This window comes from Anser brachyrhynchus (assembly GCF_964034855.1).
Source record: "Anser brachyrhynchus genome assembly, chromosome: 3".
NCBI lineage: Eukaryota > Metazoa > Chordata > Aves > Anseriformes > Anatidae > Anser > Anser brachyrhynchus.
Genome location: NC_137696.1, coordinates 114,375,242 through 114,391,139, shown reverse-complemented (window position 1 = coordinate 114,391,139; position 15,898 = coordinate 114,375,242). Strand labels below are relative to the sequence as shown.

The following is a 15,898-nucleotide window of genomic DNA, read 5'->3' as shown; positions in this document are numbered from 1 at the left end:
TTTTTTATTGCTAAAACAGTTGTTTGACTATTGCCAGATTTTCTTATGGCCATCACTAGTGGTATTTTTTGCATAAACCTATTTTTTTCTGCAAAGAAAATATTAGAAGATATCCAAAATCAACCTGATTTCTAGGTACGGTTCTTAAGGACTTCTTGAGACACTAGTCTGCAAGACAGTGAGGTATGGGCAATCAAAAACTGTAATAATCAGAGTCTGTCAGTCTTTGCACCTAATACCTATACGCTCAGTCATTTACTGCTTTGCTCTTGACAGTTTTTATTTTTATTTATTTATTTATTTATTTTTTAAATCAACAAGTTCAGGACAGTCCCTAGAACAGCAGATGGACAATGTTAGGCAACTCTGTGGTAGAAGCCAGTCAGAAATATTAACTCCTTCAGGACACTTTGAAGATGATTTCTTGTTATAATCAGAAATTTCTTGTTATCATCAGTAATTCTGGGCTACCAAATTCACTCGGTGTTTGACACTCTTATGTTTCAGAGGTGTTATTGAGCTTCCCAATTTGATAACAATTGACACTTTTATTGGCACTAAGCCGTCTGAAATTTCAGGGAGTGATGAACTTACAAATATCCCTCTTGATTCCCATGTTGCCATGCAACTCTCTCTCCTGGCTATACTGTTCTGTTTGCTTTATAAGTTTAAAATCTTTCTTTCTTTTTATTTTTTTTTTTTAAATTGGCTTTGCTCATTTATCTATCATTGCTGTGCTTCCTGCTGTTGGTGCTTGTCTGCCAATGGCTTTTGAAGGCGACCCTGCCACAGCCTGTTGACATTGCTAGGCTGTCTATTGTGACTGCGTATCTGTGGCAGAATGCTGGGGCTCTTGTTGCCATCCTTGTCCCACGCTGTACTTTGGTAGTTCTTACTGTGCTTCTGTGAATTACTGACAATTTATGCCATGTTGTTTCTTTATGAGAAGGGTGATCTCTTAAGGCTGTGCAATAGATAGTTTTCTGTTTGGTGATTGAGCCAAACATAAAAAAGTAATGCCTGTATTGCAGTAGATTTTTTTTTTTTTCTTCTCATGGGAATGAAAGGCTGAAAAATATTTATTCTGGATCAAGAAAACATTTAGCTCAATCTTAAACATAATATTTTGTTTCTAGTGTAGATATTTCTAACAAAAGTAAACAACAGAAATGCCGCAGTAAACTTCAGGCACCACCAGCCAGGAGCATTGCCCTTGGTGAGGAGTCAGGACACTTAGACAATGTTGATGTGGGAGGCTTTTGTTCCAGTCCTGCCTTGAGAAACATCACTTCACTTCTGCCTGCTTGGTGAATGTTTTAGGTGTCTCAGTGTATGAGTGTACTCAGACATTCAACTGTTGACAGTTTACTTTGTATAATTGTCGTTAACAAGAACTGACAGCTGCTTGTCCTACCTTCTGAAGAAGTACGTGAGAGTTTAACCTGTTATATCACTCTGATCTCTCTCATGAATATTTAAGTACTCATAAAACATTGATGAACTTCAGAAGAAGAAATGAGAACAACTAATGCTAGAACACATGACGGTCACTGCAGTGGTCGTAGTGTTCTGAGCTCCCAGTTCTTAAATGCACACCATAGTAACTGTTATCTCTGTGTGGCATCACTGAACATAACTGCAAATGTTTTTATTTATGTATAAACAAGATTTCATATTGATATGTCACTGAGAGCTCTGAACTCTGTGGAGGGGGCAGTGATTCTTGGAGCAGGAAGCAAGGCAGTTTGTTCTCCATCTCAGTCTCAGGTTAGTGTCAGCTCTTTGAAGAAGGATTAGTCTCTGCGATGATGACATTAGTAATGAGTTGTAACTCTTGCAGAAGTTTAATTCTTGTCAACTGTTTCATCACTTCAGTTCCTAGACCAGTGTAAATGTTGAAGTGCATCAAAATATACTTAGAAATTACTCAGCCTCAGTTTCATTGAAATCCACTCCACTGAGAAATCGAGTCCAACTACTTGTGTTTAGCAAAGAGTTCATTCTGGTGCCAGAATGGTACATTGCAGTTGGAAAAGCTGGCAATAGATCCTCATCCAGCAGAGATTCTCCAAAACTGTCTCCCTGTTTCAGTCTGATAGTACAACAAGGAATAAAAGCTGTTACGTTTAGGTATAACTAATCTGGAAATGGTCTTTTGGGCCTCTCTCTGCTAGTTGTCATGATGCTAAGATCTTGTTGCTTCGCAGTCATATTCCCAGATTGTTACTTTTGTTAACCCTGGTTGTAGGATACATCTGGGCCTGACCCCCTGGCAAGGCCCACAATAGTTCACTGCTCATAGCACAGCTTTCTTCCAGCACCATCTGGCTATCTAATCTGTTCAGAGTGAATAAAATGACTAATGGTCTGTTGAATAAATCCCATTCTGAAGCATTATTCTCTCACAGAGACAGAAAAAAACTCAGAGCTGAAATGCAAGTCCCCTAGTCAATGAGAGTTTTGAAGCAAAAGTGCAACTCTCCTTTTTGCTGGCTCTCTCGTGAGTTGAGGTATCTAGAAGAGCAAAAGTCCTTTGTATCAACATATTTAATCAGGTGAAATATTGCAGCATTTCAGATTGTATCTCTCTATGAAACCATACAAACTGAGTCTGTTAGAAGTTCTCTCCCTGACACTGTATTCACATATAATTGATTTAGAAAAATGGCTTCAACTTCTTTTCTCCCATCCTTGTATTTCCTGCTTCACATTATCATATTTGTCCACCAGGATGTTATTTCTCAATTCACTTTTATTGCAAGATTCTCTACCTTTTTATTTATTTATTTACTTATTTTTATTCCTGCGTCTGTATCCAATGCTTTTGTATCCAGAGTTTCTTTGGTGAATGCTGTGGTGAATTTGTACTGGTCTTGTGGAAACCGTCAAAGGTATTGTAACTCGCTTCTTATCAGACAGAACATCATACCTCAGACCGTTCTCTTTATTATGGAGGTTGTGATTAAATGGATTTGATTGTCAAGTTCCCCACTGTCAATCTTATCAACCATTAGTAACCTTCTCTATCATGTTCTCAATTTAGTAAGCCAGTTCTAGGATAGCTGCCAGATTTCAATCGCAGCGAAAGCAACAGCTGCAGTTTCTCCAGCACTTCCTAGCCACTCTTGTGTGCCTATATCAGCACTTTCAGAGTCTGGACTCTATTTGATCTTCCTTAGAAAGTGATGGAGATGCACTGCCTTATTTATTTTCTCATGCATTTGTTGTGCAAAGCATATAACATCAATGCATCTCCTGATCATTTCTCTGGGTAGAATCTAAGACAATTCAGAAAACTTTCTTTTCCATGAAAGACAAGAAATTTGGTCTATGAAAGACCAAGTTATTGGCAACAGATATCTACAAAGGTGTTCTCAATCTTTCTCATTGAAGCCAGTTGAGACAGAGAATGCTCCTGCACGTCCATTGGCAGCACTGGGCACCCTCTGAGGCCTCACTCTGGATGATTATCATTCTTCCTTAAAGAAAAGCATAAGCAAATATGATTTGAAACCTTACTTTTCATTGATAACCTTTACTTAATGTTATCTCATGAACCTACACCAAAGTGCACTTTCAGAAAATGCAGTCTAAAATGTGTTTTTGTAAGCTGCTGAATTCCCTGTGCTCTTATCTGGTTCCTCACATCAACTACAGGATTGTTGCCATGAATAACGATGTTGTGCAAAAATTATGGGCAATGAGATGATAAGTTTATATGATGTAGATCTAGGAAATACACAATCTGAAAAAAAGGAAAAGGGTCAAAATAAATATCAGGGAAATAAAATTTCAGAAGACTGCCTCATATTAATCTTTCCTCAAGTATAAAACTCAAAAGATTTGCACTAACTTCTGAAAAATATGTACTTTTAAAAAAATTATTATTTGGACAAATTGAGCTGTGATGCATTTTGTTCGTGCTTTCAACCCGGAAGGCTGTGCTTCAAGAGTGTGGGCTGATGTAATGTTGCTTACTCTGTTTGGAACCTTTTTTGCATAACATTGAGAGCCAGTAAAACAGAGAAATATTCTGTTATTGTTCATCTGTTCGTAAATCTCCGATTCCACAAAATTCAACCACATGAACCCACATGTTTATAACAGCAGTGTTCAGCAGATGAAGGTAACTGGTATCATCCAGCAGTTTATCTTCTCAAAATTGTTTCACCTCAGACGTAGCACTTGTCAGCTGTAATGAATTGTTCTTGAATTTAAGGTGCAATTAAGGTATCTTTTTTTCAATTTCATATAAATTCATGTTATCTTACAGAAGATTAAAAGACTGTTTTTCTTTCCAATTACAGTACCCTAATACCAATTTATTTGATATAAATAAATTTGGTTTTGATCCTATAAAATGCTATGAAGATTGAGAACCTAAAATTGTTGCAAGAGGAGATGAGGATACAAAAAAAAAAAAAAAAAGAAAAGAAAAGCCATTAAAAAGAGATGTTAACATTACAGTCAGTGTTCATAGTTATTTTCTCACCCGTCCAGTGACTCCAATGTTTCTGTTGCTTTTAAATGCACAGCAATTTCAACATATTTCATGTAAAAACACTTCTAAATCCTACACTTTCTCTACATGCCATGGGCAAGCTAACTTTCATTTCAATCTTTCTTTTCCCTAAAATTAACAAAATAAAACAATCAGAATGGATTTTTCAGTATGGGAATGTAACTCATCGAAATGTTAATTTACAGTATTTCTTGGCATTGTTCAATTTTCTGTGACCATCAAAACAAATTTTAAATTCTATTTCTTGATTAACCAACTGATTTGGCTATTCATTCCCAGTTGTGATTGATGCTATTGATTGACTTCTCAAAGGGTCTGATTCCAAGCCATTTGAAGACAAGAGAGCATCAATAATTTAGTTTGTGTACTCCGGATCAGGACTGACTTGTAATCAGAATAACTGACGTTTTCTTGTTGGCTGCTCTTCACTGCCACCGATTTTGTAATGAGGAGAAACAAGCATTAGCCAGGACTAAACTGTAAAATGTTAGTTCTTTAAATTAAAATATAAAGATGAAATACTGAAAACATGACAAGAGTATTAATGGTATTTCCTACTTAAATAACACTAATGTTGAACTATCTAATAAAGATACGAGGGTAAAATGCACCGTGATTTTTATTTTGTGAGTGAGAAAATGAACCTAATTAAAAACTATGATGATTACAGGTAACAACAGTTGTACAGAGAAATGAAATCTAATTGTTGTTTGAGTGAAATAATTTGAATCTCTCCTAAAATATACAAGTTTCAACTTGAAGCTCCTAACTTAGTGTGATCTGTAACAAAAATCACGTTAACATTAAATTTACATTTATGTTTTTACTCTAAAATTTAGGAAATAGGTTTATTAGGCAAGCAGGAAGTAGCATTCTAGTGGCCAAAATACTGTGTTAACTTTTTCTTATTACATTACTTTTGTTCTGGAGAATCATTAATATTCATTCACTGAAATATAGCAAATGTCAGCTGAAAGATAATTGTGTGAGAAGGACTGGATACCTTTCCTTGCAACTTTCAGTTCATTTAAAAACAAGTTTTTTTCTTCTTCTTTGGCAAAACTAATTTGAAAAAGGACTTAATGGGCTCTCTCTATCAGCTCTCTCTTATTCCAAGACAACCTTTTAGATTTTGTGTCTACTAGAGACACACACACACACATACACATTCTGTAAAGTGCTGTGAATTTACACTAATTTGAAGAATTAATTACCAGCAACACTGAAAACCAGCTAGTTTTGAAGTGCAATGAAAAGCACCACACAGCAGTTTAAGACAGCAAATAATTGCATCGTATCAAGCAGAAACTCTGGTTTAGTTAAGCAAAATTGTCCAAGTGCCAAATTGGTGTTTGGCCAGGACACTGCAGCAAAACCCTTACTTTTAAAGCAGTAGTACTTGAGCATTAAGGAATTAATGAATGAATGTTAAGGAATCGAAAAACATTAAGGAATAAAAGTGTGCTGACTTAGCATTTCAGCCAAAACATAAAATAAACTCTCTGAACATAAAGGGCATGTCAGCATTGTATAATTATTGTAAATACCTTGAAACTTCAAACTTAACCTTAGGTGACAATTGCAGATTGAATTTATGCTTCTAATTTAAGCTGGTGTATCACCATGTTTTCAACCCAAGTGAACGTATTTCACTTTTTTTGGCCTTTTATTCTAATTGTGGTTTATGATCCAGCCTGGCATCAAACAGGGGCTCCAGGGCAGCAGGGAAGGCTCCAACTTATGTTTCTGGCTGTTTCCCCCGGAAGGAGCCCCCGAGGAAGAGGTGAGATTGCTCCTTCCTGAGGAGGAAATGGGCATTCATAGAAGGGGAAATTTCTGGAGCGCAGGGAGAGAGAGGCAGAGACAGCATTGGGTGCAATTCTGCCACAGAGGGAGAAGCCAGGAGGTTCCTTAAAGGAGCAAGGACACGGTCAGGCTTTGGGGTGATGGCAGCTTTCATTGGAAAGATGAGGGGAATGCACAGAGCCTTTTCACACCAAACACACAGAAAACAAGGGTAAGAAACTCTAAGAGAGCAGGAGAAAAAAATGTTTTTAGTTTAGTCAGCCTCACGAAACAGAGTTGTGTTACACCTCCAAAGTGATTTTGTATTAGTTTTCATCTGGATCAAACAGTACCTGAGATTCAGATTTTTCTGATATCTTTGGCGATTGCCTTAAGGAAAATGTAAGGTGATTCAGTAAGTCTAGTTTACCTGGAGCTCAGTCTCACAATTCAGCTTATTCAGAATTACATTGTTTTCTCTTAGTGTTGTGACAATCCTAAGTAAACCAGTCAACTGCCAGCAGCCACCTGAAATTGCTTAAATTCCTGGAATCTGACTATGCCACAATAACATCAGGTATTGCTGATTCCATTCTCCCACTGTAAATGATAACGGAAGAAATTTAAGGCAGAGTTATCACTATGCAGGTAGAGAGAACCATCGCATTCTTGATTTTTTGGGGGCTTGCAAAGTTATTGGTCAAATGTTACACCCCCTACAAGAGAGTTATTTCTTCTTTCTTTCAAAGAAACTCTAACTTCCTATCAAATGCCACTTCAGAACAGACCCAAAACACTTGTGAAGCTCAGCATAAACACTTAGAGCTGGAGAGAAAAAGGTGAAAACAAGGGGCATGTCTTAGGTCTTGGTCCTCTGTTTTGTTCTGAGATATCTTACATGGGTTTATAGAGCACCTTTATCTTTTTCATTCCACAGCCTGGGAGTAGGTGCCTGCAACTTCTCGTTGGAAGCAATTGTGCAGGAAATGTTATCCAAAAGGCTGCCAGCAAGGCTAAATGAGGAAATGACTGCTGACGTGACATTTTAACAGGATCCCGAAGACAAAATCTTACCTTCCTCCCAGCTCAACAAATGTACACCTGAATGCAGCAATACATGCTTTTGCACATATACACCTCTATAAACACATAACTCAGGTAATTAGAATATTTCAATTTGTCGATTTGCCTTAGATTTTAATCAGCTTTTCTCACTTCACTTTGAAAATACCTTAACAGTGGTGGATTTTCAGCTCCTGAGGAGGCCACTTTTACAGGTGAGAAGACAGGTCCCTCACACAGCTCATCAGGCCATAATGGAAAGGTTTATAAAGATCTTATTTTAATAATTTGACCAGTAGGCACTTAGCTAAAAGAGACCGATGGTTCTGGGTCTAGTTCTTAATCATAATATTGTTTTTATATTTAATTAGAAAATGTACAAACAGTATTCTGGAAGTGGGCCTGGACACAGCTTGCTGCTCCCAAGTGAATCCCCTAATCACCATTTCACTGAATGCTGTTGATACTGGATGTTGTGCTCTTAAGAGATTTGAACTACTTTCTTGTGGTGAGACAGTTTCAGTGGTGAGGAAGAGGATGTCATTCCTCCATTCTCATTCTGCCTTCCAGAATAGCTACCTAGTGTGTTTAGGAGATGGAGATTTCACCTTGTAAGGATGAAAAGAGAATTCATACCACTTTGCACAGAAATGGTAGGGTGGAAGGTGGATACTGCTGTCACAAATGCGTCCTTCAGGGTGTCTGCTCTCATCAGCATCAGATATGGTCTGAGAAACTTTGTAGACCAAATCCCACAGGCACCTCAGTGAGAAATCTGTACATTCTGGCACATTGGGCCTCTGCTGATATCCCCCTACTCACAGCAGGGAGGCTTGACATAGACAGAGGTACTTTTTCAGCACTTCAAGATTTAAAAAAAAAAAAAAATAAGAAAGCAAAACAGCTATGGAGATTAAGTTTAGCTAGCTGCCTAAAGTGGATTTTGAAACCTGCATTCTGCCCCATATATCTGACATGAGCCAGGTACGACTCACATTGAATGTGGCAGAGATTTTGCAGCCTAAAGAGTTAGATGTATCTGAAGAAAAATAATGCATTCTGCATGGTCTACTGGAACAGAAAATTAAAATGTATGTGTCTGCTCTCAAGGAAAGAATTATAAAATTAGGCTGATAGGTCTGATTTGGTCTCACATATTGAGACATATCACCTTTCTCATGTTGCTCTTTTCTTCAAGGATAAACAATATCTAAAATGAGCATTGTGAATAAATGAAACTGTTTTTTTCAATATTAATTCAAGGTAAAACAAGTGTCCAGTAAAGGCATATATAATACCTCTATTGTATAAAGGAATTTCACTGTTTTTTTTAAAAGATACTTTGCTATTACTGCTACTAATAGTTTCCCTTATAGAAAATATGACCAGTTTCAGAATACACCAAGAAAATTACTAGAACTAGGCCAATTGTTCCAAAAGGCTGAAGGTGTTACCATTCTAAACAACAAACTTATTAAAATGCAGACTCATCACTAGATATGGCTTATCATATTAAGAAACTGTTTCACTTTAAACTAGATAAAGAAGCAGAAAATTGAGGCAACTACAATAAATACAATGAAGAATAAAAATGCATTTTCTGATACTACTGCTATTACAAAACCTGTTCTTCCTGTATTCTATATATGTAGAAATGTTATGCCAAATATTTGACAGAGCATGGATGACATTTCTGTAATTTATACTAGAAGAAAAGGACAGCAAATCCACCAGCATCAGTTAAAATCAATACAATCCACAGCAACTGTCTGCAATGCAGAGGATACAGGGGCAGGCATTTAAAGACAGTCAGAAAAACAGAGGAATGTGAACAAGCTGCCTGTAAAGAACAATATACACAGATGCCTGAATGCAGATTTAAAAACAAAAACAAAATATCAAAAGCAAATAAAACACAAAATCCCACACAGACTAAAGCTGTCCTAAAATGTTTTTTAACTTGCAGCAGATAGCAGTGACCTGACTGCTGTTACAGGAACAACAGTGACAGAAGAATAAGCTGCTATTAGACACCCTCTGGACAGTAACAAGTACTTCTGCATGAAGTCATCAAGTTATCTTGTTTCTTCTGTAGTTAATACATTAAGGGGTGTGGTGGTTTCACCTTGATGGACAGCTAAACTCTACCACAACCACTCACTCACTCCCCCTCCTGAAAAGAAATGGAGGAGAAAATACAATGGAAAAGGGCTCAAGGGCTGTGATAAGGACAGGGAGATCACTCACCATTACTGTCATGGGTGAAACAGACTCAGCATAAGGGAGGTTAATGTAAACTATTGCCTATTACTAACAGTCTAGAGCAGGGAAAACTAAAAGCCAACTAAAAACACCTTACCCCCACCCACTCCCTCAAGCAGCGTAGGGGAACTTGAATGGGGGTTGCAGCCAGTCCCTGATGCTTCGTCTCCACCGCTCCTTCACGGTCACTCTCTGCCCCTGCTCCCCGTGGGGTCCCTCCCACGGGATGCCGTCCTTCCCGAACTGAGCCTGCGGGGGCTGCCCACAGGCAGCAGCTCTTCAAGAACTGCTCCCACACGGCTCCGTACCACGGGGTCCATCCCCCAGGAGCAAACTGCTCCAGCACGGGGCCCCCACGGGCGGCAGCTCCCCCCAGACCCCCTGCTCCTGCGTGGGCTCCTCTCCACGGGCTGCAGCTCCGGCCCGGGGCCTGCTCCTGCGGGGGCTCTCCATGGGCCGCAGCCTCCTCCAGGCCACATCCACCTGCTCCACTGGGGGCTCCTCCACGGGCTGCAGCGTGGAGATCTGCTCCATGTGGGACCCATGGGCTGCAGGGGGACAGCCTGCTCCACCAGGGGCCTCGCCACAGGGGAACTTCTGCGTGCCTGGAGCACCTCCTGCCCTTCTTCTGCGCTGACCTTGGGGGCTGCAGGGCTGCTTCTCTCACATTTTCTCACTCCTCTCTCCCAGCTGCTGTTGCATGGCATTTTTTCCCCTTTCTTCAATCTGCTCTCCCAAAGGCCCAACCAGCATCACTCCCTGACTCAGCTCTGGCCAGCAGCAGGTCCCTTTTGGAGCCAGCTGGAGCTGGCTCTGATCAGACAAGTGGCACCTGCTGACCTCTGCTCACATAAACCACCCCTGCAGCACCCCTGCTACCAAAACCTTGCCACAAGGGGTCATTCAAAATGAAGATCCGTGAAGTGGATCCGTGATCCACTCTACCAGTCACACTGAAAGACTCATTAATGGGGAATATTTTTCTCCAGAGCACAGAAATATACAGCATGTCCAACAATTTACTGTTTCTGTGCATTTTCTTATGAAGAATTTGGAGCAATTTGGTTCTCTTACTCACAGATTTCAGGAAAGTTCAAGAATTATTTTATGCAAAGGCACCAGAAGAATGAGCTTCTGCTCTAAGACAAGGATTGACTTATTATTTCTCCTAAATCTTAAGACAATCCTAATGAAATAACTCAAAGCTATTTATCTCAACTCTGAGGAGTCCAACTCTGAGAAGTCCTTCAGATGACTGTTTACAGAGGCCCAAGTGATGTCCTCGAGGTCAATTTTACATGAATATGAGGCAGGAATCAAAAAAAAGAAAAAATCAATAAAAATATTTATCCATGCCACATTCTTGCTGCTGGGGAAATTTAAAAATGGAACACATAGTAAACTCACAATTGTCTCAGAGCTTATCACTGCAGTGAGAAGGAGTACCTTCTGTGAAATGAAATCCAAAGATTTAGTAACATCCATACTGACATAAGACAAAATCTTTTGCCTAGAGGACACTGTAGTGATACATTCTCTGGAGTTAGAGTTGCAAATTATCTCTGTATGAGCCTGGTTTTTAATCTTTCCATTTTAAGTTGCCAAAACAGAGTTAATCTCACTGATGTATTTGTTTGCTCTGGAAAGTTAAAAGTTTGGTGAAAAGCCGATAGGCAAATTACATTAGTAAGATATGACAATTTCAGTAAAACAAAGACTTCATTTTTTTAATGAACATAATGTCTCAAAAACTTCTGGGCTATAGCAGCACCAAACAGAGTTAATTTTTATTGATCTGAGAACTCCAAGAGCAACCTTTGCATACTTTGAGATGGTAAAGTGGTTAGTATTTAAATCATCCTAAATGTATTTGGAAAACATTAATTAATTTTATGATGTATGAAATGTAAGAGTTTTATTTTTTTATGGGATTTACAGACTTATAATTACATTATTCCTGGCATCAAAAAAGAGGCTGAATTAATGCACTTGCGATATAGATCTAGCACCTAATAGTACTACTATTAAGTGTCTGTACTGTGTCTAGCAATCCACAAGTATTAAATTCCCAGAAACTCTGACACACAGAGATGGAACCAGGGTCCGGGAAGGTTCCAGGTAATACTATGGCAAAGAAAATCAGATGTAGGCTGCATTGGAGTGGCTGGGTTGCCTATATGTGATAGAAATCAGATAAAATGATCTTATACAACATCATTCAGCTAAAGACAAATCTGGAAGGAGAAGAAATTAAAAATCAGACCAATACCTTGATCTACCGCTCCTGACTTGTGAGCTACAAATGATAACTCTTCCTCTCTTCCAAGCAAAATCTTTGTACCCTTACACGTTTTTGAGGCTTTCAGTGATTATTAGTGAGCTGGAAGGCTCTAGATGAAGCTAGGAACTACCAAGATTTAGAATGATTCTTCAGATACATAATCTTAATTCTGTTAAGATAAGGAATTTAAATTTTATTAGTTACTTTTAAATTAGTCAGAAAGTTCACTCTTCAGGCCACACAAATAATACCTTCATATCTATCAAAGCATCTAAGCCTCAGAGTCCTTGTTACTGCATTCTTTCACTGCAGATTTCCTAGGATCTCTCATACCTTAAGTTGTAAGATCACACGTGAGTTAGACTGCCTTCCTCCCCTAAAGCAATTTCCATTCTTACAGTTTTTGATTACTTCCCAAAGTAATGAGAGAGACAAACGTGCAGTAGCAAAATTAAGTTTAGTGCAGACAGTTTAACTGAATATTTCCAGTCTCTCCAGGAGCTAGGATATTTATATGAAGTTTGATTCTGACTTCAAATCTAAGCCAAGAACAAATGCAAATGTCTTTATGGAAATGTAAGGCAATTCAGACCTCTCTATCTGATGAATACAGACAAGCATACAAAAATTTTTCTGCCCACATATGAACTGAAAATTGAAAGTTGAAAAGGAAACTACTCCCATTTCGATAAGTGGTGGTTTCTGAAAATTCATAGATCCTGTATACCTAACCTGTAAAACTTCAGATTGATTTTGTAATCAATAATCTGACTGAGGTGGGCATTTTGGAGATGTTGCTTTCAACTCCATGTATGGAAAGTGCTACTTTATTAGTAGCAAGTAGTATTGTGCTAATGCTGAAGATCACAAGTGATTTAGCATCCTCTATAAATTTAGTGGTACACATATTGTTATTTAACTGTTAGACTGGAGATGCTTGGCATTAGATTTCAAGACTACTGCAAATAATACCAGAGGCAATAATCTCCAGTTTGTCTATTCTTAATAAATGATCCATAAGGCCCTTTAAAAAAGATACTGTAAGCCCATTTTAAATCATAGAATCATAGAATGGCTTGGGTTGGAAGGGACCCTTAAGGACCAGCTCCAACCCCCCTGCTATGGATGAGGACACCTCCCGCCAGACCAGGTTGCTCAAAGCCCCATCCAACCTGGCCTTAAACACTTCCAGGGATGGGGTAGCCACAGCTTCTCTGAACAACCCGTTCCAGTGCCTCAGTGCCCTCACAGCAAAGAATTTATTCCTTATATCTAAACTAAATCTACCATTCAGTTTAACACCATTACCCCTTGTCCAGTACACTCCCTAACAAAGTGTCCCTCTATACCTATCTTGCAGGTCACCTTTAGGTTAATAGACTGGATGGCTGCTAGGATCACTACTAAATCCACTGGACTCAGCATTTGTGTCGCTATGGTATCACTACTTTTCTGGTGCTAAAAAATAAGTGGAATGACATTACTCATTTTTGTACTGGTCTGAAAGTTGAATTAGGACAGAACAGCCTCACTTTCCTCAGCTAACCACAAGAAAACTTATTAATTTAGTTAATATAACTGAAATACCTCTGTCCCTCTGTAAATGCAATGGTTTTGTATAAACAATGGCTGCAGCTGCTTTGCTTTTGTTTGAAGTATTTCTCCAGGTGAATCTGAAAGAAATGCTCGGGGGGGGAGGGGAGGTAGGTGCACCTCTCCATAGGCAGGTTGCTTGATCCAGAAAGGAGTTAGAGCAGCTCTCTTGCCAGGCTGTATGTACAGGATGTTTTTATTCAGTTCTCCAGAGAGCTGCACATCTCACTGTCTGAGAAAAAAAGAAGCTGTTAGCACATGTCAAATTCCAACCAGGTGGAAGTCACCAGAGAAAGATTTGAGTAGTTACAGTCAGGAATTTAGTAGAGGCATAAATTGGACAGAAGAAAAAAGAGATTCTGCCTTCCCAAATATATAACAGGACCCAAAGTCACCGTAACACTTAGCATTTAATGGTGCAAAGGTCAACTTTCAAAAAATATTTCAATGGATGCTACTTTTGAGGCAGTTTCTCTAAGACAGAGGAGAAACACCAAGTCAGGGGATCTGCTGTACATGAGTATTGATTTTCTTCAGTATCTTCACTCTACAGGGTGTCTTTAACTTATATCATCAGTGTTATTTCAGTTGGCTCTGCTCTGTGAGCTGGACCATAATACTTTATATACACAAGCAGATGATAAAGGCAGTAGTTCCCCCCGCCCCCCCAAACAAAACAAACAAACAAAAACATAGATATTTTTTCATACAGGAAGTTACAACAGAAGATTAATGGACTTGTGGAAAAGGAGAAAAAGCTGCAAGTAATTCTCCTCCTTAATAGCAAGGGAAAAACTTTTTTTTTTTCCTTGTCCTCTTTATAGAAGGCTCATAAAAATACAGTAAGATTGTTTTTATGTCTTACAGTGATATGTATCACGGGTAGATTCATTTTTTTAGCTGACCCAGCCAACTTCTGGAAAGTATTTAGAATCATTAAACTTCATTTTATGATGACTAGAAATGCTGTCTTGCCACCTGGGATCTGCTTAAATCTTGGCATTGTAAATATCAAGGTATGCATTCATTGTGACATTAAATTAAAGTAGGCTTTGAAGGATTAATTGCTCTCAAGTGTGCTCAGTTCTTCCACATTAGGGAAGCTATGATTTCAAACTGCAACTTTATCCATTAAACTCTCTGGTCTGAATTCAATCTTGTCATCATCCTCTGCTGGAATTTGTAAGTGTCTTTACAATAGATAACACCTGGAACAGAACCAACACAGAGTTTTGTTGCCTCGGGACAATTTATCTTTCTATTGACGTGTGTATAAACTATATATATATGCTTTCTGAGCATACAACATAACCTTGCTGCTAGCCATCAACCTGTGGTCCCGAGAGACGATCACACTGTACATTTCCCAGGGTTCAAGGGCTGTGACATGACTTGTCAGAAAGCATCCTAAGCTTGTTAAATGGTGTCCTTTTATAGGCAGGGTGTTGAAACCATAATGAGTTCCAGCTGGAATCAATGCTGTGTTTCTGTTTTTATTATTGTGCCAAATAGCTGGTTTATACTATTATATATATATATATATATATATGTATGTATTTAAACTTGAGTTGGAGCAGAGGAGGAAAAGCATGCTGCCAGATACTTTTATCAGCTGGACAGTGGCAACAGAGATGAGTCCTTTTGTCTCTCAGGAGAGACCTTCCTGTAGCTGTGCTTCTCATTTTCTCTCTTCTGCAGCTGAAACCTGTTTGTCTTTCCACCTCCAGAGCAAAGTCATATTTGCAGCAATAACTCTGATGGGAAGGACAACTATTGTTGTGGCTTCTCTGCTGAAACCACTGTGGTTTTAAATTAAACTAATTGCACTTTAACAGAGCAGGAAAAACAAAACAAAACAAAACAAAAACACAAAAAACCAAAAACCCACAAATGAACAACAACAACAAAAAAATCTAGCTTCAGCAGGGAAAACAGGAGGTCACTTGAGAAATGTATCCTAATTTGGCCTCAGAACCAAACCCTACTTTGTTTTATGAGTGCTGAGATATTGCTGCTTATGCAAGCTCTTTTTGGTCTGAGCTCTTGTGTATGGTGTCATATTCTTGACTTTAGAAATGAGTAGAGCCTGAGCTGTGTGAGAAGGTTATATTTCCAGGAGGTAGGACTTTGAATTCCTTCAGAATTATGTTGCAACTGAGCCTAAGCCTAAGCATGAATCATGTAGGCATAAAAACTACTTCTGTCTCTGGAACTAGCAGTCCTTCAGGTTTGCCTTGTAATACCTTTAAGAAAAATAGTGAAATCATATAGCTCTATTGTTTATATAAAAGTTCAGTGATTGTTATGTCCTTACAGGTTGTCATAACAATTATCTGTTCAATGTATTTTATTTTTTTATTTTTCATAATTGTGCTGCTTGGCTAGTCAGCAGA

At 38.6% G+C, this 15,898-nt stretch overlaps 1 long non-coding RNA gene across 1 annotated transcript; it reads right to left on the bottom strand.

The window, feature by feature from the left end:
- Positions 1–3,673: 3,673 nt before the first annotated feature.
- LOC308193288 lies at positions 3,674–15,598 on the bottom strand. Its single transcript, XR_013949523.1, has 3 exons — positions 14,371–15,598; positions 13,500–13,737; positions 3,674–3,745 (listed from the first exon to the last, which is right to left on the bottom strand). It is a non-coding gene; the product is annotated as an uncharacterized lncRNA (long non-coding RNA).
- Between the last annotated feature and the right edge of the window lie 300 nt (positions 15,599–15,898).